General features: G+C 26.9%; 2 long non-coding RNA genes across 2 annotated transcripts; both read left to right on the plus strand.

Moving 5' to 3' along the window:
* The first annotated feature begins 10,278 nt into the window (after positions 1 to 10,278).
* On the plus strand, positions 10,279 to 11,052 carry LOC135922487 (uncharacterized). The gene is made up of 3 exons (XR_010570927.1): positions 10,279 to 10,351; positions 10,531 to 10,835; positions 10,918 to 11,052. It is a non-coding gene; the product is annotated as an uncharacterized LOC135922487 (long non-coding RNA).
* A 398-nt stretch (positions 11,053 to 11,450) lies between these two features.
* Positions 11,451 to 12,505, plus strand: LOC135932057 (uncharacterized). The gene is made up of 3 exons (XR_010573270.1): positions 11,451 to 12,011; positions 12,058 to 12,347; positions 12,391 to 12,505. It is a non-coding gene; the product is annotated as an uncharacterized LOC135932057 (long non-coding RNA).
* Positions 12,506 to 23,868: the final 11,363 nt, after the last annotated feature.

The following is a 23,868-nucleotide window of genomic DNA, read 5'->3' on the forward strand; positions in this document are numbered from 1 at the left end:
AGTACATAGAAATATTGTCTTTATGGGGTAGCTATTCCATACATGATGGAATACATTTAAGATAAAATCAGATATGTAAATTTTTAAAAACGCGCTTAAAAAAAATTAAAAAGTTGAAAAAATAACAAATTGCTGGTAAAAAAAACAATGATGCTATATAAAAATTTTAAACTTAAAAAATAAATCTTATTTTTTTTCTTTATTTAGCCATTGAAATAAGTATATATTTTATATAATATAAATTTCTCATTGTTAATTTAATGAAAACCTCATCACATTTTATATAGTGATAAGCGTATAGCTTAAAAACGATACAAATTAAAATATATATTTTATTTTTCCGGTCATGGGTTACTTTATTTGAATATTTACTGATATGATGTGTTGTCAAAATGTAGTAGCAAATAATTAATTTTTTAAAAGGTAAAATAAATAAAGGTGAAAAATGTAATAAAATTTTATTAAAAACGAATAAAAATTTTAAATTTTAGCGGAAAAGAAATATATTTATTATTTAAAAAGAGTTTGAATGTGAAAGTAAATATTTAAAAATAAATTAAAAAAAATAATATAAAAATAATTTTTATACCTTCAGCTTTGGTATATGCTAAGACATTTGGCGACTCCAAAAAATATTGTTTTATAAAGAAAATCTAAATTTATAAAAATATATATAACTAAATATGTGTGGTGTAATGTAAATATTTTTAAATAAAATAAATTGAAAATTTAGATGAAAAAAAAACTGAACTTTTTAAAATTAAGGTCTACGAAAATAATTTTGTGCATTTAAAGTAAATAAAAATATCTAGGAATTAGGAATATTTTTCACTGGTTTTATATAATATATATGACAATCCTGCACTTCACAATATTTTTCTGCTTGATCTTGACGTTAATTTATGTTTTATTTCCTCAGTATAAAATTTTTTTAAAAACCCACTAGTAAAGTTTGTACCATTGCCCATTACATTTTGTTCTTGTATGCCAAATAGTATCGTTTTCATTTATTGTTTTGATCGTAATATCCATAGTTATTGATTTTATTAGCGTGATTACAAGAAATTTTACTATATACGTCTCATATTTTATAAACCAACTTCTTTTAAAAATAGGTCCCGCGTATTCAATAAGCAGTCTTTCAAAAGATTTCGTAGTCGTAGCCCTTGGCTGTTGTTATGGTGTTGATATTATCTACCCAAATGTTACATAATTCACAATTTCTAACTTCTAGGTCGAATGTCCGCAATTTTACTAGGCCACTATATGTAACCTTTGGCTAATAATTTAGTCTTTCCCCGCGCTTAAGTATTTTTTTATGATGTAATTCCTGCAAACATTGATATTCTCGTGTTCAACGAAAATGACCTTTCTACTTTATTTCCGGAAGTGTGACCCTCCGCCCCCCCTCCAAAAAAAGGCTAAGGTTTCGGTTTCTGGGCTAAAATAACCTAGAGTTCAGTTTCAGTGTTTAGGGTTTGTAAAACATAAAGATATATTGACTCAAAAGCACCCAATTATTTTTTCATAAGTCATTTGATCATAAATTCGTCCACTTTTCTGATTGGCCCATTTAAAAGCTTGTAAATTAAGATTATATTATAAATAATACTGTTAAAAAAAATTACTTGGAATGATCATAAATCGAATAATTACACTTGCGTATAAATTCACATTAATAATGATGTTGTCCATTTTGACAGAAAACAAATGAAAATGGACAAAAATACGATAAAAATCTTACTTATCAAAAATTTGTAGGAAAACTGAAAAATTAAAATATTTATATATATATACATCCTTTTCCTTCCATTTTTATTTTTTCTTGCCGCTTTTCTTTTACCTTTTCCATATTTTTCCTTATTTCATTTCAATATTATCGATCCATTTTCCTTCTCCTATCCCTTTTTATCCCCCCCCCCCTATTCCCCTTTTCTTTCCCCTTATTTTGCTCTTTACTCTTTTTCTTTAGATTTACCTTATTTTGTATTTTTTCCTCTCCTTTACTCTTTTATTTTTATTTTACTCTTTCTTTTCCTTTGTCCTTTGTCCTTACCTCTCTTCTTTCTCATTCTCTTTTTCTTCCCTCTTTTTATTCCCTTCTTTCCTATTCCTTTTTCTTTTCATTTACCTTTTCCTTTCTATCCATTTTTTTTCCTATTTCTTTCTTTTCTCCCTTCTCTTTCCTATTTCCTTCCTATTTCTTTTTTCTTTCTCTTTCCCCATCCATTTCCCCATTCCTTTCACTTCTCCTGCTTCTTTCTATTTCTCCTATCTTTTCACCTTACTTCCTTCCTATCTCGGCAATAGAGTTTTCGTTCTTAAAAAAAGTTTAATTCCAACTTATTTTAACTTGCCATTTTCTTTCTAGCACCGTAATTTCCCGTTAAAAGTTTGATCAAAAAAGGAAAATATTCTATCAAAAAATGATAATTCCAATTCAAAATAGAAAAAAAGTATCAAGGCGTGCCAAAATGATTCTCATTCTCCAAACAATATTCCTCTTTATTCGCATATATACACTTATTATTTTGAATATAACAAATATTTGTATAATTTCTATTTCTCATTGTTCCTGCTCAATAAAATTAGCTATCGAAAATATTTTTCATTTGTATTATGGCAATACATAAATTAATAGTATATTTTTTTTTAATATCCCTCTTAAATCCCATATTATATTTTTTGTTTGAACACTGATAATCTCATGATTTGTGATCCATCGCCATTTGCGTAACTATTAGCGATTTATGAGAATTTCTGATTCCGTGCCATTTGTGATTCCCAGTCTACGCTCACCCCTGCCGAAGGCTGTGATAGGGTGTAGCCTAGTTTCCTATAATATTTAAAAAATATCATATACCTAGTTATTCATATCGCATCTTCTTTATCAATGCATCGCATGTTACATATCCAGGGCCGTAGCCAGGAATTTTCTCCTAGGGGAGCCACTATTTTAAAAAATAAAACAAATAATTAAGCATTCATAGAAATTTTTTGCTATTTTTATTAAAAAATTATTAATGTTATATGAATACAAAATAATACCATAATATGAACATACAAAAATAATACTATAATATAATACGACGATTTTTATTTTTAAATTTTAACGTAAATGAAATTAAAGGATAAATTTCGTGTAATTTTTTTTCATAAGCCATCAATATTAAATTTTGCTTACTTTGATCTTTCATCGACCCTATAGGACTCGATAGAACTCTCTTTATTATAGAGAAAGAAGCCACACAAGAAGCCGTTGTTACCCCAATGCTGAGTAGCATTTATACAATTCTTTAAATGCATGATGATATTTTTGTATACATAATATTTAGGATATTTTCAAAATTATGTGTTTCCTTAACTTCTGCAGCTAATAATCTATTAGCCAATTTTCATTTCATGATGTAAAGTTTGCATATTTAAGTTTAATAATTATTCTAATCGGGTCATTTTGTACGATATAAAATAATCACTATGAAAGGGGGACAATGCATTAAAACGATAGATGATTATAATCATCTTGTGTAAATCTATCTAAAAAATTATCAACAAAGTAATCATTAATTTCATACTAATTCTATTTTAGAGAACTCCAATTGGAGTCTTTTTCGCAATCAAATTGTAATTTGGTTTAGACTAAAAAATCTTGGAAATTTATAGGCGTTTTACGTATGCTTGATGATTTGTGGGGAGTGAGATTAAATTTTGTTAAAAGTTTTTAAGCCTTTATTCTAATCAAATCAATAGAATTATTGCTTCTTATATTTTTTTAAATACATTAATAGTGGAATCAATACAATTTTTACATCCACTTGATAAATACCTACTGACTGTAGATACATAGTGGATCTATTGTTATTAATATCTCATATAATGGCTAATATAATGTAATTTATATTAACGTATTGAGATAAAAGACCAGAGGCTTTGACTGAATCATGAGTGCTAACCTCTGAATTAAAAGTTCTATCATAAAAGTAAACTAATACTTCACCAATAGCCTCAAAATTAATATAAATGATGTGAGATGTTTCTAAATGACCAGTCCACCTCTGGTCTAAGTCTCTTAAGTATGGCCTGCATATTTACAGGATACGTTAAACCGCCTAAAAAATTATGCAATGCATTGAATAAATTAAAAAATTAGAAATGATAACAATATTATATACTAATTTTGAACCACAAGATGCAACATGTGGTTGTAGCAATGTATAAAAGGAACTTTTTTATTAATTTTTTTTTGAAGTAGGGTTTGCACTCTTCCATTTCGGCCAGACATAACGTTTGCACCATCATATGCCTGGTTTATCATATTCGTTGAATTAATTTTTAACTCATTAAGTTGCTTTAAAATGCAATTAGTATGCTTTCAGCAGAAAGACACTGTAAATTAATAATCCCTATTAAATTTTCTAGGACTTCTCCAGAAAAAATCTATATTATAATTTTCCGATGTCCTCTACGTCATCGCTACGTTATATCATAGCTACGTCATGTCATCGCTACGTCATGTCATCGCTACGTCATGTCATCGCTACGTCATGTCATCGTTACGTCATGTCACCGTTACGTCATGTTATCGGTACGTATTTTTATTTTTATTTTTATTTTTATTTTTATTTTTATTTTTATTTTTATTTTTATTTTTATTTTTATTTTTATTTTTATTTTTATTTTTATTTTTATTTTTATTTTTATTTTTATTTTTATTTTTATTTTTATTTTTATTTTTATTTTTATTTTTATTTTTATTTTTATTTTTATTTTTATTTTTATTTTTATTTTTATTTTTATTTTTATTTTTATTTTTATTTTTATTTTTATTTTTATTTTTATTTTTATTTTTATTTTTATTTTTATTTTTATTTTTATTTTTATTTTTATTTTTATTTTTATTTTTATTTTTATTTTTATTTTTATTTTTATTTTTATTTTTATTTTTATTTTTATTTTTATTTTTATTTTTATTTTTATTTTTATTTTTATTTTTATTTTTATTTTTATTTTTATTTATTTGTTGATTTTATTTTTTTATTTTATACAAACAGATGATCCTATAATTTAATTTTTTATGCAACTGTAGGAGGCCATATTAAAACCAATTGTCAAAGTATTACATTATTTACTAAATATTACAAAATATTAATATTTTATATAGAAATTCAATTTACTTGTGAGGTGGGCTTGAGAAAATCTTTTTAAATTATTAAGATCTTGGATGCTTGAAAAAAGTAATACATTAAAAATATTACAAATTATTAATATTGATTGGGATTTTTAATGTTAAATGTTAGTCTTATGTTAATATACATTAAATATATCTATTTACAAAATATTACAAATTATTAATATTTTACATAGAAATTCAATTTAACAGATGATCCTATAACTTAAGTTTTCTATGCAACTGTAGGAGGCCATATTAAAACCAATTGTCAAAGTAATACATTATTTACTAAATAGGAGTTATATCCAATAATACGAGGTAATATTTTTTATTTCTTATAATAATATTAGGACAGACCTTATTTTGTCATGATTCTGTAATAAGTGGCCTGCCCAGGCTTTCTCAGTTTCCCTTATTACGAATTCATATGTTTTTTTTTGCATTTATAACTAAGAGTTAACTCATAGATTAATTGTAAATCAAAGATTTCTCATTCATTAATTATAAATTTAATATCTCTAGGCTTGGGAAATTTTTTTTAAAATTATTAAGGTTGGACTGGGCTTAAAAAATATTTCTCAAAATTAATATTGGCTTGGTTTTCAAAATTATTAGAGATTGAGGTGGGCTTGAGAAATTCTTTTAAAATTATTAAGATCTTGGATGCTTGGAAATTTTTTCCAAATTTTGTTATTGGGATTTTTTAATGTTAAATGTTAATCTTATGTGAATATTTTTATAAAAAAATACTTTACCTGTAGATTAATTGGTAAATCAGAGATCTCCCCTTCATTAATTATAAATTTAATATCTCTGGGCTTGGGAAGATATTTTCGAAATTATTATGAGTTGGACTGGGCTTAAAAAATATATCTCATATTTATATTGGCTTGGTTTTCAAAATTATTAGGAATTGAGCTGGGCTTGAGAAATTTTTTTAAAATTATTATTATCTTGGATGCTTGGAAATATTTTCCAAAATATTATATCCGATTAATCCCGGTTTATACGAATAAGAGTGAACATCACTTAGTATGATATTATTTTATAATTTAAACAATTTTATATTATTTAAGCATCCTACGTATTTTTAAAGATATCCATTTTGTCGGGCCGCACAATATGCCCTCTTATCTCTGATGAATATTTTGTCTAACTAACTGAAAAATATATAAAGTACATTATTTTTAATATTATCAATATAATAATTTTTAAGGATCCTACTTTTTTAAAAGTATACCATTTTATCGGATCCACCATTGCTCTATTATCCCTGCTGATTATTTTGTATAACGCACAAACAAATATACATAGTACATTATTTTTATATAAATAATTTTATATATGATTTTATATCTAATCCAAAAAATCGAATATTTTTTATAATTTAAATATATTTATATTATTTTAAGCATCCTACGTATTTTTAAGGCTATCCATTTTGTCGGGCCGCACAATATGCCCTTTTATTTTTGATGAATATTTTGTCTAACTAACTGAAAAATATACAAAGTACATTATTTTTAATATTTAACTAAATAAATTTAACAATTTTTAGGATCCTACTTTTTTAAAAGTTTACCATTTTGTCAGTTCCACCATTGCTCTATTATGCCTGCTCATTATTTTGTATAATGCTCAAAAAAATATACATTATTATTATTATTAATAATTTTATATATGTTTTATATCTATTCTAAAAAATCAATATATATTACAATATTTATTTTTATTCAATTAAAGTTATATATTTATTCTTAAGGTTCCTACCTTTTTTAACAATATTCCTTTTTATTCTTTCAATAAAAAATACTAAACGGGGTTTTCTATTTTTAGGATTTTATATTTATTCCAAAAAAAATACATATTACGGTATTTATATATTATTTAAATTATTCTATACTTATTCACAAGGATCCTATTTTTTTTTAAGTTTGCCATTTGGTCTCTCCGAATGGTATTTTACTTTATTCCTACCTTATAAAATTACTTGAGAATTATTTATATTTATATGCTTCCTAATATTGTGAGCTTGGACCTGGTATGACATCTATCGTAAAAAATAAATAAAAATCACATTCCCCGTCATTTTTGACGGGCTTTCTGCTAGTATATATATAATTATGCTCAGGTTTTTAAAACCTGATGCTTGTCACATCAGCCTTGAGACAAAATAAAAGGCATCTCACTTTTATTATATTTATCTGAAATATAATCAAGCATCATATCTACCTTCGTTTTAAATCGGGTGATGTATATCGCGTATTTTTGTATACAAATTTCGTAATTTTATTTAATTCAGGATCTTTTTGGATGGTGTATGAAAACATTGCTATAAATAGTCCAGAAAGAATAAATTATGTTTTCTACATTTGCAGCATCCGTAATTTTTGTTGAACCAGTCCCAGGGAAAGGTAGCTTCTTATGTTAAGAAATATCATAAAATCTTGATTTAAGATCCTAACCTCTGTTTTAAATAAGTGGTTATATCGGGCTTAGATAGTATTATTTTGTCTAAGATCTTAACCGGACCATTTTTAAAAATCAGCTCAAATCAAGCTGTTTAGCAACACTGCACAATAATTACCAAATTTTATAAAAATTTAATAAGAACCTCTTTTATTTCAATAAATATTTACGGATCGGTATCAATCTGTTTCCTTATATTTGATATATATACATCAAGCCTTGAGTAACCACTTGATTAGCTTCAGAAAATCCCGATTTTTAATGATTTGCACCCAGATCTATATCAGAGACCTTCAAAAGATAATAATATTGTCATTGAACCATAATAAATAAAATAATTATCATTGAAATAAGTACAATTTAAACGTTATAATTAAGCGCCTATATAATGTTATACACAAACAAACAAGAAATTGAGAAAATATGAATGAATGATGATTTATTATTGGATAAAAATAAAACAGGATAAAAAATTTACAAACAAGACATGTTTTTTGAATAAATATTTAAAATTTATTTTAAAAATATAAAAATAATCAATTACAAATTTTTTTTTATATTGGGGGGGGGGGTGGAGGGGGGCAGCGTCTACATGGCCAGGGGGGGGGGGGGGTAGGAGACAAATGCCTCCAAAATATATTAGCATTTTTGGGGGTAGGTATCGATTTTAAGGGGTTGATATTAATTTTTTGGGGGTAGGCATTATTTTTTTGGGGGTAGGTATTGATTTTTGGTGGGTAATTTTTGATTTGAATTATAATCTTTTTTTAATCCATTAATTGATACGATTATGATGGTTATCGTTTGATTTTCTGAAAAATGTCAATTAAAGTAAAGATATTTGTCAATTAATAAATAATATAAATTTTCTTTGTCAACGATTTTCATTTAGCATTTTATCAAGTTAATATTTACACATTTCCTATTTGATACTTTTCTTAGAGGTTTATATATTTATATTATGTTTTTTAATAAATTTATAGATTTTAGCAGGATAAATTTTAGGTAATTTTTTGAGTCATGCATAAAAACATATATCAGCAAGCAAAGAATAATAAAAAACATAATATGTAAAAAATTATATTATAATAATTATTTCTTTCTAGATGCCAAGTAACAAAACCATATTTAAAGTTAAGTGCAATATTAAAAATTGCAAAACTTCTAAAATAAGTAGTGACAAGATACATGAACATTATAAACATAAACATCCTCATGTCAAGCCAGCTGATATGAAATTTACAAAGGTAGCCATCAAAAGAGATAATAATAATTGGGTATCTTTAAATTGTGATATTCCATATAATATCACAAATGGAGTTGAAACCCAGTTGCAAAAAAAGACAATAACATCTTACTTCCAAAAAGTAATATTTTTATTTATTATTGTAACTATAAATTTGTGAATTAATAGAAACTGATTTTAAATTTTACCAGAATAATATTAATATTAAAGTAGTCAGGGTATAGAGAAAATAAATTATATATATTATTATTTAATGTTTTTTAACTGTTTATCACACTATTTTTATATCTATATATACTTTATAAAGTTCAATTTAACAATATGTTTAATAAGTTAATAATAATAATTTAAAACCAAAGTATTAAAAAAACTTATTAAGTTAATATAATGTAGTAAAATAAGGTAATGTTAATTTCTAGGAATTTTTAAATTTAAATCTTTTCATCTTTAATTGAATTAAGACTTCAAATTCTTTTACTTTTTTTAAATATAAATCTTATAAAATATGATTTGGAATCAACTATTTTCAAAATGTTATCTGTGTGAGTTTCATCCCCTTTATTTACATTATGTGTTATATTAGGTATGTTTATTATCATTGTTTTATTTAGCTATTAGAATTTCTTTAGAATATACTTTCATCATGAATTTCACAATTTTATTTATACTTAATATTGTTTTTATTTTTATAGTCATTATAATATTGTTTTATGATTTCTTCATGTGATCGCAGTTTTATATTAATCTGCATCTATCATGCCTATGAATCTTTCAAGTATATTTTAAAAATGTTTTTACATGATCTAACAAAGTCATATTGATGTTTATGATTATTGCGTTCAAAATATGTGAATTCCCTTTGTATTCTACATTCACTTGTGCTTTACCTATTACTTGTATCATCTTTCCATTGTAACCTGATAACTTTATGTTGGACTTCATAATATTTTTAATACTTGTTTTCTCAATCATGTATTCATGTAGAATTAAAACATTTATTAAAAACTTAATTATAATGTAGTTAAAAAAAATTATCATTTGCCTAAAAATTTATTAAAAATATAGTTATCATAAGGAAGAAATTAACTCCTCTTTATTTATAGAAAATCTCAGTTATTGAAGATTCACAAATTGTATTATCTCCTCATCCAATCCCCAGTTCCAGTGAGGTGTTTACTTTATATGATGAGGTATTTAATTTAAATAAGAATTATATGATAACTTTTGAAAGAAATAAATTATGATTATGAGGTTAATTAAATATTTCCAACCTTTATTAAAAACTTAAATATAATGTAGTTAAGAATAAAATGACCATTTAACTAAAATTTTATTAAAAATATAGTTTTTCATAAGTAAACAAATTATACTCTTTATAGCAAATCTCTAATATTGAAGATTCACAAATTGTATTATCTTCTCATCCAATCCCCAGTTCCAGTGAGGCGCTTACTTTGCATGATGAGGTATTTAATTTAAATACGAATTATGATAACTTTTGAAGAAAATAAATTAGGACATTTAAATATTTCCAACATTTATTGATTAACTTAATTATAATGTAGCTAAGAATAAAATGACCATTTGGCTGAAATTATATTAAAAAGATTTTCATAAGTAAACAAATTATACTCTTTATTTATAGCAAATCTCCAATATTGAAGATTCACAAATTGTATTATCTCCTCATCCAATCCCCGGTTCTAGTGAGGCACTTACTTTGCATGAGGCATTATATTTAAATAAAATTTATATAATGACTTTTGAAGGGAATAAATTATGAGGATATTCAAAGTCCAAGTCTTATTCAGCTATACAAAAAAAGGAACCAAATGACCCTTTTCACTTTATATTATTTAGGATGACAAATATTTTGATAAATTTCATAATTGCTGTAGGCCCTTGTCAGCCATGTACAAATAAATTTCAATATCCTGTTACTAACAAGAGGTTTTAAATAATATTTATTTTCATTAATTTTTACCCATCCATTATTTCTATACCAATATATTTTTTTTTACTTTTTAAACAGGAGCATGAATATAACCTATTATAGAAAGGTTAATATAGATGGTTCCCTCAACCCCAGAAATTGGCTATCTTATAGCACTACTTTAGACAAAGTCTTTTGTCTATATTGTATTATGTTTGGTGGCCCTAAGTCCAATACTTTTTGGACTCAACATGGGGTAATTGGAAAAACATAAAGCGTGACTTAGAGAGACACGAAGTATCTTCTCTTCATAAAGATTGTAAATATGCAAACATGACTTGGCTTGCAAATAAACGCATTCAAGATCATTTGCTATCAAATAAGCTTGATATAATCATGGAAAATCGTAATATAGTTCATAATATTATCAATGCCATTATGTACCTTATAAAATGTAATATAGCCATTTGGGGTTCTAATTCGAATGAAGGTAATTTTATGTGTCTCATAAAATTAATGGCAAAAACGGTTCCAACTTTACGTGCATACATGGATAACAACGAAAAATTGTGGAGAAAAAAATCAGATAAAATTTCGAGAACTTATATAAATTTACTGTCATATGGCCACGTGAAAAAAATAACTGAAATTATTAAGATAAAAATAACAAAAAGCATTATTCAAACAATTAAAGAGAATCGTGCCTATAGCATCATATTAGATGGAACATATGATGTGTCTAAAAAAGAATGCATAGCTTTGCTTGTACGGTATATAGAAGATGATCTGCATCCACATCCTGTAGAAAGGATCATACATGTTTTTACAACATCAGAAACCACTGGGGAAAATATAAAGAAACATGTTTTTTCTAAGTTTAATGATCTTGGTCTTCCTCTTGATTATTTGGTTGGACAAAGTATGGATGGTGCAGGGAATATGAGAGGAGTATACAAAGGAATGCAGGCTTTAATATTGAAAGAGGCTCCAAAAGCCATCTATATTTGGTGTCATGCACATCGGCTAAATTTAGTAGTTGCTCATGTTGGATGCAAAATTGAAATGAAAAAGGCAATGGGAATATTAGATGAGTTATATAATTTTATGAATGGAGTTAGACGTCAAGGTGTGTTTGTTAAATATCAAATGAGAAAGTCCAAGAAATCTCTTAAAAGAATTAAAAACACAACAAGGTAAATAAAATATTTTTAATGAAACTTTAAACTTATTTATTTTCAGAAATTGGTCATCATCCTACAAATCTGTAGAAATCTTTTTAGATGTTTATGAACATATTTTAGCATCATTAGTTGAATTAAAAGATTCTAATGACCCAAGCACCTCTTCCATTGCCGATGGGTTATTATCAAGAATTAAAGATGAAAATTTTATATTAAGTCTTTTTATTTTGAAAGAAATATTGAAATGTACACATGAGGCTTGTATTGAAATGCAGGCAGTTGGTAATGATTTGGCTTTGGTAACCAAATTAATACAACATACAAAAAATAAATTACAAAAACTAAAAGGTTAATATTAGTTACTATTTCTATAAATAATTTTAAAATATAGCTAATGGAGACAATATATTTTTAAAATTACATTCCTTATCTAATAGTTTTTTGAAAAAGAATAATGTAATAACTGATTTGTATAATATGAAATCAATATTCAAATTGGATCAAACAGAATTCAATAATTATGTTGAACAAAAAAAAACAAGTTGAATAAATTAAAAAAATTTAAATTATTATTTATTATTATAGATATAGAACGGAAATATTTTTCCCTGTTCTAAATGCAATAATTAATCACCTAAATGATCGATTTAATTATGATTGTTTAAATTTTTTATCACAGATATCCATTTTTACTCCCGCTGGAATTATGGATAATGAAAAAATAGAAGGATGGCAAATATCCGAAATTTGTAATACTTATCAATTGGATGTCCAAAACATTGTTGATGAATATAATGATTTTCGCTCTTTATATTTGGAGTCTCAATCAATCATTTTTTGCGAAGATCTTTTAAAAGTTAAAAAGAATTTTTTTTTTTTTTTTTTTTTTTTTTTTCTCTTTTAGCTTTCACCTTTTCTGGTGGTAAGCTCCTTCAACATCTCTCTCCACTTTATGTTATTCGTACAATCTCTTTTATCTATTTTATACTTCTTTATATTGGCTCTAACTTTATGGCCCCATTGAAGTTTTGGCCTTCCTCTTTTACGTTTGCCCATCACTTCCAATCTTTCAACTTTATTTCCTATGTAGTTCATAGGCCTTCTCATTGTGTGACCATACCACCTAAGTCTGTTTACCATTAACTTAGTCTTAATGGGCACTACCTTTAAACTATTTAGTATTCTTGTATTGCGCACCTTATCCTTTCTTGTTACCCCAGCAATCATCCTCAGCATTCTCATCTCCATAGTTTGTAGACTTCTCTCGTCTGATTCTTTGGTTGGCCATGTTTCCGAACTATATAGAATAGTTGGTTGTACTATGGAACTGTAAATTTTTCCCTTTAATTTGTGTGGGATTCTTTTGTCAAATAGCACTCCAGATAAAGATCTCCACTTTAACCACCCTTGATTAATCTTATTCTTTATCTCTTTTTCTATTGTGCCGTTTGTTTGTATAGTGGAGCCCAAATATTTGCAGCTTTCAATTGCGGATATCTGCCAATCATTTATATCAATACTCTCCGTTTCATCTCCTCCTATCACCATATACTCCGTCTTTTCTCTATTTACTTTTAATCCGTGCGTTTCTAGGATATTTATCCAATTCACTAACCTTTCTTTCATTTCATCCTTGGATTCGGCAAGTATCACAATATCATCTGCAAATATCATATTCCACGGGACTGTTTGAGGTATAGACTGTGCTAATACATCTATTACTGTAATGAAGAGAAGTGGGCTGAGAGCCGACCCTTGATGAACTCCTTCGGCTATTGTAAAGCCTGCTGAAGTACCTGTTGTGCTACGGACCATTGTTGTATGTCCCATATACATATCCTCTATTATTCTTATATATTTTTCGGGAACTTTTTTGTGGCGTAGCGCCCACCAGATAAGTTTTCTTGGGATTCTATCAAAGGCCTTTTCTAGATCGAGAAAGACCATGTGTAGCTTTTTGTTCTTTTCCCTGTATTTTTCACTCATTTGCCTAATTGCATGGATAGCATCGGTTGTTGATCTTCCAGGCATAAAGCCAAACTGTGTCTCTCCTATTTCGATTATATCTCTTAATCTTTTTTCTATTATTTTTTCGTATAGTTTTAGACAGTGTGACATTAGTTTTATGCCCCTGTAATTTTGACAATTGTGTGGATCCCCTTTATTTTTGAAGATAGGAACTAGATAGCTCTGCCTCCATTTTTGGGGGACCTCTTCATTTCCAAGTATTTTATTGTACAGATTTGTGAGGAGATGTATTCCATCATCTCCTAGTGCTTTAAGGCTTTCTATTGGAATATCGTCTGGACCCCTAGCTTTGTTGTTTTTCATATGCTTGAGGCATGTGATTATTTCTTGTTCTGTTATAGGTTGTACAAGGTTCTGACAAGGGGAGTGTTCGTCGAGATGCAATATGTGGGAATTAAAGTTGAGAAGCTCCTGAAAATATTCTTTCCATCTATTCATTATTTCTTTTTCCTTTATTATCAATTTCCCATCTTTATTTTTGATTACTTTCGGAATCTCTTGGATTTTTTGTATCTTGACTTGTCATCTGCATTTTTGGATTTGTACCATATTTTATAAAGGGCTTTTTTCTCCTGTATAGTGGTTTGTACCTCTTGATTCCACCACCATAGTTCTTTGTGTGATTTGTTGCCTCCTCTTGTCAAGCCTAGCGTCGATTTTGCAGTGTCTATTAATCTGGATGAAAGGTCTGTCCATATTTTTTCACTGACTTGTGAGCAATTTATTGTTTCAATGTTTGCATTGATTGCAAAGGCATCTGTCATTGTTTTTAATTTGCCCCATTTGATGCATGGTTCCAGTTTTATCTTATTTTGAGTGGATTTATTTGAGATTTGTAAATCCATGATTTTGCGCGGCGATATCTTCTCCTGGGATGACTTTGCAGTCTATTACATCTTTTAATCTTCTGCGAGAGATTAGCATGTAATCTATCTGTGTTTTCCTAGTACCACTTTCATATGTTATTAAATGACTATCTTTTTTCCTATAGTAGGTGTTGGTTAAGGCAAGGTCGAAGGCTTGCGCAAATTTCAGTACGTGCTCTCCTTCATCATTTCTTTCTCCGTATCCAAAACCACCATGATGCCTTTTGTAGCTATCTCTTGCTTTCCCCACATGCGCATTTAAGTCACCACCAATTATGACTAGGTCATCCTTAGGGATTTCCATTACGGCTTCATCAAGGATAGCTCTAAAGTCATCTTTCTCTTCTTCCTTGCAACCCGTTTGAGGAGCATATACTGATAGGATGTGTAGTATTGATTGACCAATGCAGAGTTTTATCTTCATTAGTCTATCAGAGATCCTGTTGACTTCTACAACTGAGGAGGTTAGATCTTGACTGAGGATGATGCCGACACCGTTCCTATTGCTAACAAGTCCATTATAGTACAATTTATACCCATCTCCAATCATCAAAGTCTTCTGTCCTTTCCATTTCGTCTCTTGTATGCACGCTATATCAACTTTTCTCCTGTTCAACATTGATGCCAATTCTCTCGTCTTACCTTTAAGCGTCCCAATATTCAAACTTGCCAGTCTTGTCTTCTTTGCTTTGACCTTTACTTTATTTTTCACAGGATGGAGGTCTACACCCTGCGCGTCGCATGGAGGGAACGCCCTAGCTTTCATATTCATATTTTCATTTGTGTCCTTCATTTTGTTTATTGGACAGGTATCCTTAGCACCCGGCTGTCCAGGCCTGTCGGTGACCGGGGTGTCATCTCTAAGCTCCGAAATTCATCATACCATATGTCTTTACGCATCAGTCATCGAAGAAAAACTTGAAAGTTTTTATGGTTCTTACCAGGATTGAACCCGCGTCCTTGTTCATGCTCGTGTTTCCAAGCCTACATCTTACCCATTAGGCCACCCCGGCGATATTTTAAAAGTTAAAAAGAATGACGCGTTATATATTGATGAAAGTAATTTATTGATATTTTATTTGTAATTGTATATAATTAAAGGTATTGCAAACGATCAAATTACCAAAGAAAATATCAACAGCGAAATCATGACCAAAATAAAAAAATGGATAAAATTTTCTTTTATATTACCATACCGACTTTTAAATCAATTAAATTCTTATTCAAATTTAAATTTATTATATAAATATTTATTAACCCTTCCTACAACTTCCTGTTCAGCCGAAAGAGCCATGAGTAAAGTAAAAATTAACAAAACTCGAATGCGGAATAAAATTTCGGACCCATTTTTGGAAAATTTACTGTTAATATCCAGCGAAATTGATGTTTTTGAAAAATTTACAATTGATGATATTATAACACAATTTGCTTTAACATCAATAAGGTTATCCAAATTATTAATAAAATAATTAATGTATCTTTTTCACAGCGAATATATAGGCTTTTAAATAATATATATTTAATTTAACATTTTATAATTTCAATGCAAAATATACTATAATTCATTTTATTCTAATATTTTATATAATAGCTCTATTTACAATACATGTTTTTAATTATGTGGAATCAAGCTAAATATACCTCTTTAAATTTATTCGTCTTATATTTTTTACAATATTTTAGATCTTTTTCATAGAAATATTAATATGTTATCTCATTTAATTCACTTATATATATTTTATGAAAATAAAGTGAATACCAAATTATGAAAAGATTGCATTATTTAAATAAAAGTTCATTATCACTTACAAATTTTTAAATTTTTTTCCCTAAATAGGCTTGAAAGATTGTAAATAGAATTATGTTGTAAGGTTATAAATGGTGGCAGATAAGATTTTTTAAATAAAATCACTATACCATCGTAGGTCTGTAAATTTCGCGGCCGAAGCCCGCAGGATTTTTTTTAGGTGGGTATGGGTAGATTTTGGAGGGGTTTGTCTCCATCAAATTTTCTGCCATGTAGACGCTGGAGGGGGGGGTGGGGGGGCTGGAAAAATTTATTCGGGCAATTTTTGGGGGCCAAAGATTTTTTCTGGGGGCCAGGTTTGGGGGCCAAAAAATTTTTGGGGCTGCCCCCCCCCCCCGCCCCCCTCCTGCCCTGAAGATATCTCTTCAAATATCAATTTATAGGCTTTATTTGAACAATAACGCGTCAACTATAAATGAAGCCTGATAAAAAATTTATTTACAAAAAAAATAAAATAAATACGTACCGATGATATGACGTAAGGAGGACATCGGAAAATTATAATACATATATATAGAGGGCGGTCAAATAAAATCTCAAATAACAGATGATAGCCATATATATCTGCATTTTAATTTATTGAGAATGCTGTAAAATAACTAGTGTTTTTTAAAAATCTATACTCATATAAGATATTTTTATAAAATACATTATGTAATTTAATAAGGAAGAATTATATTATTTTATGAAATAATTAAAATCAAATTTGTATTCAATATTATATTACGAGATTTGAAATTGACTTTTTGGTTTAAAATTAAAAAAAGATATATTTGAAAAATTTAAAGTTTAAGTTAAGTTTATTGACATTAGCTGCGATACACTTATATATTTTTTAAATAAATTACTACAAAAAGCAAGCCCGATAAGATGCAGTCTTTGACATCAAGCTGCGAAGTATTTTTTGGATCTAGAAGAGCCTATTTTAAGTTTTCTTGGAGAAATATCAGTCTGGCGGAAACAGATTTTATCTGACGCTGATATTAGATTAAACACGACGCCAATTCTTCTCATTGAAATATTAATAAATTTTATTATTAAACAATTGAATGCAATATTTTTCCAAAAAAATGATGTCGATTTAGCTGAAGTTATGAAAATCGAATATTTTGAGGCTAAAACGAACTTATATGAATTTGAGATTCGCATGCCTCGCCATTTACCAGTCAAAAAATGATTCCAATATTAACGTATTAAATGAGGATTACCATATAATAATAGTTTTTATCACACTTTTGGATACCTTTTAGACTCAAATTAATGAGCGATTTGTGATTCAATAAATGGCTCTATCCAATTTGCAAATATTAAATTAATTGATTCCTCTGATTTAAGGGTATATTAAATTTCGATATTAAATAAATTTAATATTTAGCTAGATTTTATTTAGAGGATGGAAATGTATATGACCGCCGATTAATCCCATAATTTAAATCTTGGTATTAAAGATTAATTTTAATGGATAATTCTTCAAAAAACAAATTCAAAGCATATCGTTTCATACTTTAAAATATTCTTTATTAGTTTTGCAAATATATTAAAATTACTTTATATTTTAACAATGACACCAACAGTGGCGTCACTAGCCCCCTAAAAAATTTGAATAGTCTTCTGAAGTAAAAAAATTTTTTTAATAGCTCCTTCCTTAATATACACTTGAACTAAAAATAAATTTTTTAAATTGCCTTCTGAAACGATTTCTTTTATAATTCTATAAAGTAATATATAGATTTAAAATTCTGAGAGCATAAGATTGCATATTTTAGTTAAGCAATGGTGAACAACTGTGTAGTCATTTATATATCATTAAAAATTGAAGATAATCTTTTAGAAATTTAATATCTCGTAATAATTTTCTCGATTACTTAACTAGCTTCCATTACGTCATCTAAGAGGAAACTCTAACTACCATATAGTTAGGATTGGTAACTTATATTCTCTTCTTTAAGAATTGTTGATTTTGTTAGGCGCCTATAAATTTTTCTTTATTAGTCCATTCCATAAAATATTCTCTAAAAAGTAACAGAATCAAAAATATTTTATACTGCAATAAATAGATTTAGAATTAAAAAATATTATTTTTTTTGTTTTAATTATTTATATGCTAGTTTATTAAAATTTTAAAATTATAAAACCCGCCGAAGGCCAGGCATAAGCGGGGCAAAGGCCCGCAAATTAGAGGTATGTGGACTTCGCCCCCATAAATTTTTTTTAGTTGAGCCCCATGAGATTGTAAAGGCTAGCGACGCCTCTGGACACCAATTAGTACAAATGAGAGAACATTTTCTTCATTACAGGAATAAAAACTTCTCAAAAGTACTACTTATCTAATCCCCCACCATAGAACAGATTATTAAAAAATTGGCTTAATCACAAAGCAGGTTAAAATTTTAACTATGAATGATATTTTGATTAGCTTTTTAAATCTTCATAAAGTTTATATTTTATTCTATTGTGAACAGTATTATATTCGCTTTTAAATATTTTATATTTTCCAATATTTTATTATATGTTCAAAATTGTCATCTAATATAATTAGATTTAATAAATTCTATAAAAATAATTTCAATTATAAAAATTCACCTCCCCCCTCCCCTTCCCCCATTCATAGAAAATTCTTGCCTAGACCCTGTAGTATTTTTTGAATGTTATTTATATTTTTCCAAATATGTAAATTGACTAATATTATATATACGTTAAATTGTTGTGCAATATAAATATTATAAATATAATCTTCTAAATATTTTTAGTATTTTATTACATTGATTTGTTATAAATGCTGACATTTGTTGACATATCAGAATTAATCCCTTTTTGCCGATAAACATGCATTTAAATAATTTTAAATTTCAAATCTTAATAAATTTTTCTAAAATACATGCCATTCAAGTAAATTATATAATGCTTTATATTTAATCAATTTATGTAAAGGTAGCACATTTTAATAGCAATTTCGCCTCAATTTGCAAAGTTCATCGAAAAATTTATCCTCGTTTTTATCCCACTGTTTTAGTTAATTCAGATGGGTCTTCATACAATATAAGGTATTTTGAACCTAGGAAAATTATTAAAGTATTTAAGAAGTTTGTTAAAAAATATTTATTAATATTTAAAGTTACCACTGGATCTTACAACCTTGTCTGATGAAGAGAAGCAAATTAGGTTAGCTAAGATGAGACCAAAAATTGTTTTAACTCACAAAGAAGAAATATCAAACAGAATTTCCTCCATGAAATATGTTGATATTATGAAATCGAAAACTTGACAAATATTTTCTCAAGTTTAAAGAAACTTTTAGTGAATACAAATAAATTATTTATTATAATATAATTCTTATTTAAATTGTGAGTAAATGTTTTTAATGCAATAATAACATATATATATATTTAAAAAACACTTTTCAGCCAAGTAGTATATAAAATCTAAATTTTAATTGTAAGTTTTTATGTCAATAGATAAATGACAGGAATTCCTTTAACACAAACTGAGATATCTAATTTTATAAAATATTATTATTCTAATTAATTTGATTTGTAATTTCCCTATAAAGGATAACTTTATATTTGTAACCAAAACCTGGGTACCCTTAGAATCAGAAAAAATCTGGTAACTAAACCAGAACCTGATACTTTTTCTTAAAATTTATAAGAACCAGAAACCAAAATATTTTCCAAGGAACTAGATCTATTATGTATTTTGTAAGAAATGTTGGACATCATTTTTAAAATGTTTTTTTGATTGCTTTAACAGAATTTGTGTCTAATTATCATATTTTCTATTTATAATGCAATAATATTTTTATAAATTCTTTCCTTGATTTCATTTAAAAAATTTTTTTTGCAAATAGATATTGCACTATATATTATATATAATTTATTAAATACCAGGGATGTGAACCCTTCGACAAAAAAAGGGTCTGGGTCGGGTCCGGTAATAAATTTAAAAAGGATCCGGGTTCGGGTCCAGGTTCAGAGGAAACATAAAAATAATGACTCAAAATAAGACTTTTTTTCATTCATTTTTTAGTATACTTCAATATATACACATTTATAATTCGAAATGAGATAATTTATATTTAAAATATTTTATTCAATTGCACAATCATGATATCTTCTAAAATATCATCTTCAGATTTCCACGTAAATTAGTCAACGATGAAAATCCACGTTCTACGCTTACCTAAAATAGATAGTCATTTTTATAATACATAAATTATTGTACTTGTGTCGCCGGTAGAGCCATGACGATTCTATAAAAGGTATATAATTCTGGATATATTGAAGAATTTTCCTCCCAGAATTTTAAAATGTATGCGTCTCTATTTATTCTCATAACTCTGAGAACTTTTCTATTAAAGATACAATAGATATTTTTTGCTCCTTTCTATCAGATGATAATTTAATTTTTTTTTCTCTATCTAATAGTAAAATTTCCAGATCATCAATATCGTTATCATTATCATGTTATCGCTACAACCAGTAGATATTGTTGTAACCACCAACGTATTATAAATAGTAGAGTTTTGGGTATTACATAAATCTTCAAGATGGTCTATAGCCATTTGTTTTTGCTCACTACTTAAAAAACCTTATATCGCAGGTCTAAATATATCGAAGCATATACAACACTATTTTGTAAATATTGTTGCTCTCTTATTTTCGTATTTTCTAATACTTCATTTGAAAAAGAACTTGTTAATCTCCTTAACTCTAATCGACATCTTAACCATATGCCATAAAAATCCGATAAACATAATTGTTCAGCTTGCACTCTTAATGTTGTTATTTTTAAAGGAACCAGCACACTAGTAAGCTCTTTTACTTGATTCTAATCATCTTCTGACAAAATGATTTCACATGCTCCTATGATAAAATCATTACAGAAATCTTTCAAACTTAATAATCACTCTAGCATCATACACATAGAGGACCAACGTGTTGTGCAATCTAAAATTGCCATTTACCTTTTCATGAATTTTAATATTCTAACAATTGTGGGAGTTCTTAAATATTTTACAACATCCCTTGCTTTATCAATTATAGTTTTAAAGTGACTATTTTTTAAGGAGATTCCACAAAAAAATTAATAAAATTATAAAAATTTTATATTATTTTTTAAAAATTATATTTTTACATTAATTTAAAAAAAAAAATTTTAAGTTAAAAATTTTTAACACCCTGAACCCTTGGACCCTCCACTTTTTAAAAGGGTCCGGGTCTGGGTTCAGCCAAAATACGAGGGTTCAGGGTCCAGGTTCACATCCCTGTTAAATACATCAAAATTTCTCAAGGTGACTTATTGTGTTAAGTTATTAATAAATATAAAAATTATAAATATTAGTCAGTGTTGTTAACACTACTTTTAAAAGTATCACACTATTTTAAAAATTATAAACTAAAGCTACTTTTTATGCTACTTTACAATTTTTTTAAAATATTTTTTACGTATTACTATTTCCTCAAATAAAATTAATTTTTTTAATTGTGTTTCAATAATACTCTACTATCATCCCAAAGTCTAGAAAAACAATCAGAGAGTATGAGTTCTGCCGGCCTAAATAATCGTTCAATACTAGCACTTGAGGGCAATGCAGTATTAAATTTAATATACATATTTTTTTAATATAAGAAAAATCATCAAAAAAGTTTATTTGAGTATTTTTAGTTTTAAAAAACTTGCTTATAAAGGTTCAAAAGTTTTATTATCTATTTTTTATAAAAAAATCATCTATACTATGTGATGTTTTTGATCTGGCTAGGTTATCCTGGTTTGATATAGTATTATTTAACGTTACCATTAGCCTATCAAGTTGCTCTTTGGATTCAATCAAAATCAAATTAATATATAGCAAATTCAACTTGAAACTAAGGTAAACAAAAGCAGCTATGTTTTACATCCAGATAAAAATTTATAAAATAATATCATTAAATTAGATGAGCCTGATGATAAAATGAGATGTTAATATTAATTATTTAATGTTATTTTTTAATTTATAAAATTCTTAGATAATTGTGGAGCGCTACTTTATACAACACTGATATTAGTTATTTAGTAATGAATACTAGAAACCTTTCAATTTCGGGATATTTTTACATATCCATCATCTATATAATTAGAATATCTTACAATCACTATGCCATTTTTAAAGTTTAATATATAATATGGATATAAAATAAATATCAAATATACCCTAATTTGATGATTAGTTATAGTTAGTCATTTCGATTTTATTTGCATTTATTTAAAAAAATCAAAAATTTAAAAAAGAGGTTTTTTGAAATGAAGCATTTTGAGCAAAAAAAAAATCATAAATTTTTTTTATTTGTTTTACCTGCTCATTTTTATTTTATCAAATAAATAGTTCATATGAAAGCGTATACTAAATTATGATTGATATGTTTTTCCTATATATTGAATCTAAACATGTGGAAACAATTATGTTTGTGTAGCACATCAATTCTGGGCCGACGATATATCCCTTATTTTATTATATAGATATTTAGGCAACACCACTGAAATATTCTTTAAGTTTGTAGATGGCCATCAGATCGAATTTCTGCCTAAAAAGATGGAGAAATTATGTGCTATGATATTTTTGTACTATATTTATTGCATCTCAAATTGATATCTTTTAAATGTTATATTTATTGAATAGAAGAGTAAAGTTATTTAAAGGAAAACTTTTTATATAGGGATTGGTATCTATAAATACTGGGATTGATCACATATAAGTATTATATAAGAGATTATGATATCCTCAGACTTATTCTAATCCCCCAAAACAGAGATATAGAGCAGCTCTTTACCTTATCCTTAAACCATTATTTAACAAAAACGCTTCAAGTCAATTACAAATAGATAGCGATCTCTCTATTTTTTATCGATACGGTAGTTTCTGAACAAGGCTTATACAAAGAAAAACTAGGTTTATTGTATCTGTATAATAAATTAATTGTTTTATATATCATTAATAGGTATAATAATATTAGATATATTTATATAAGATTAAGAAAGAATTACAGATTAAAAATAATTAATTAATTAATCAAATCGTCATTTATAATTTTGAGTTGAGATATATCCACTTAAATAAAGAAAGATTTGAAGTTTAAAAATAAAATAGATATTAAAGATCTTGATGGGTGTATGAGTCGTTCCTCTTAATTTT

Source organism: Gordionus sp. m RMFG-2023, chromosome 1, assembly GCF_954871325.1.
Source record: "Gordionus sp. m RMFG-2023 chromosome 1, tfGorSpeb1-WG-v2, whole genome shotgun sequence".
Lineage (NCBI taxonomy): Eukaryota > Metazoa > Nematomorpha > Gordioida > Chordodea > Parachordodidae > Gordionus > Gordionus sp. m RMFG-2023.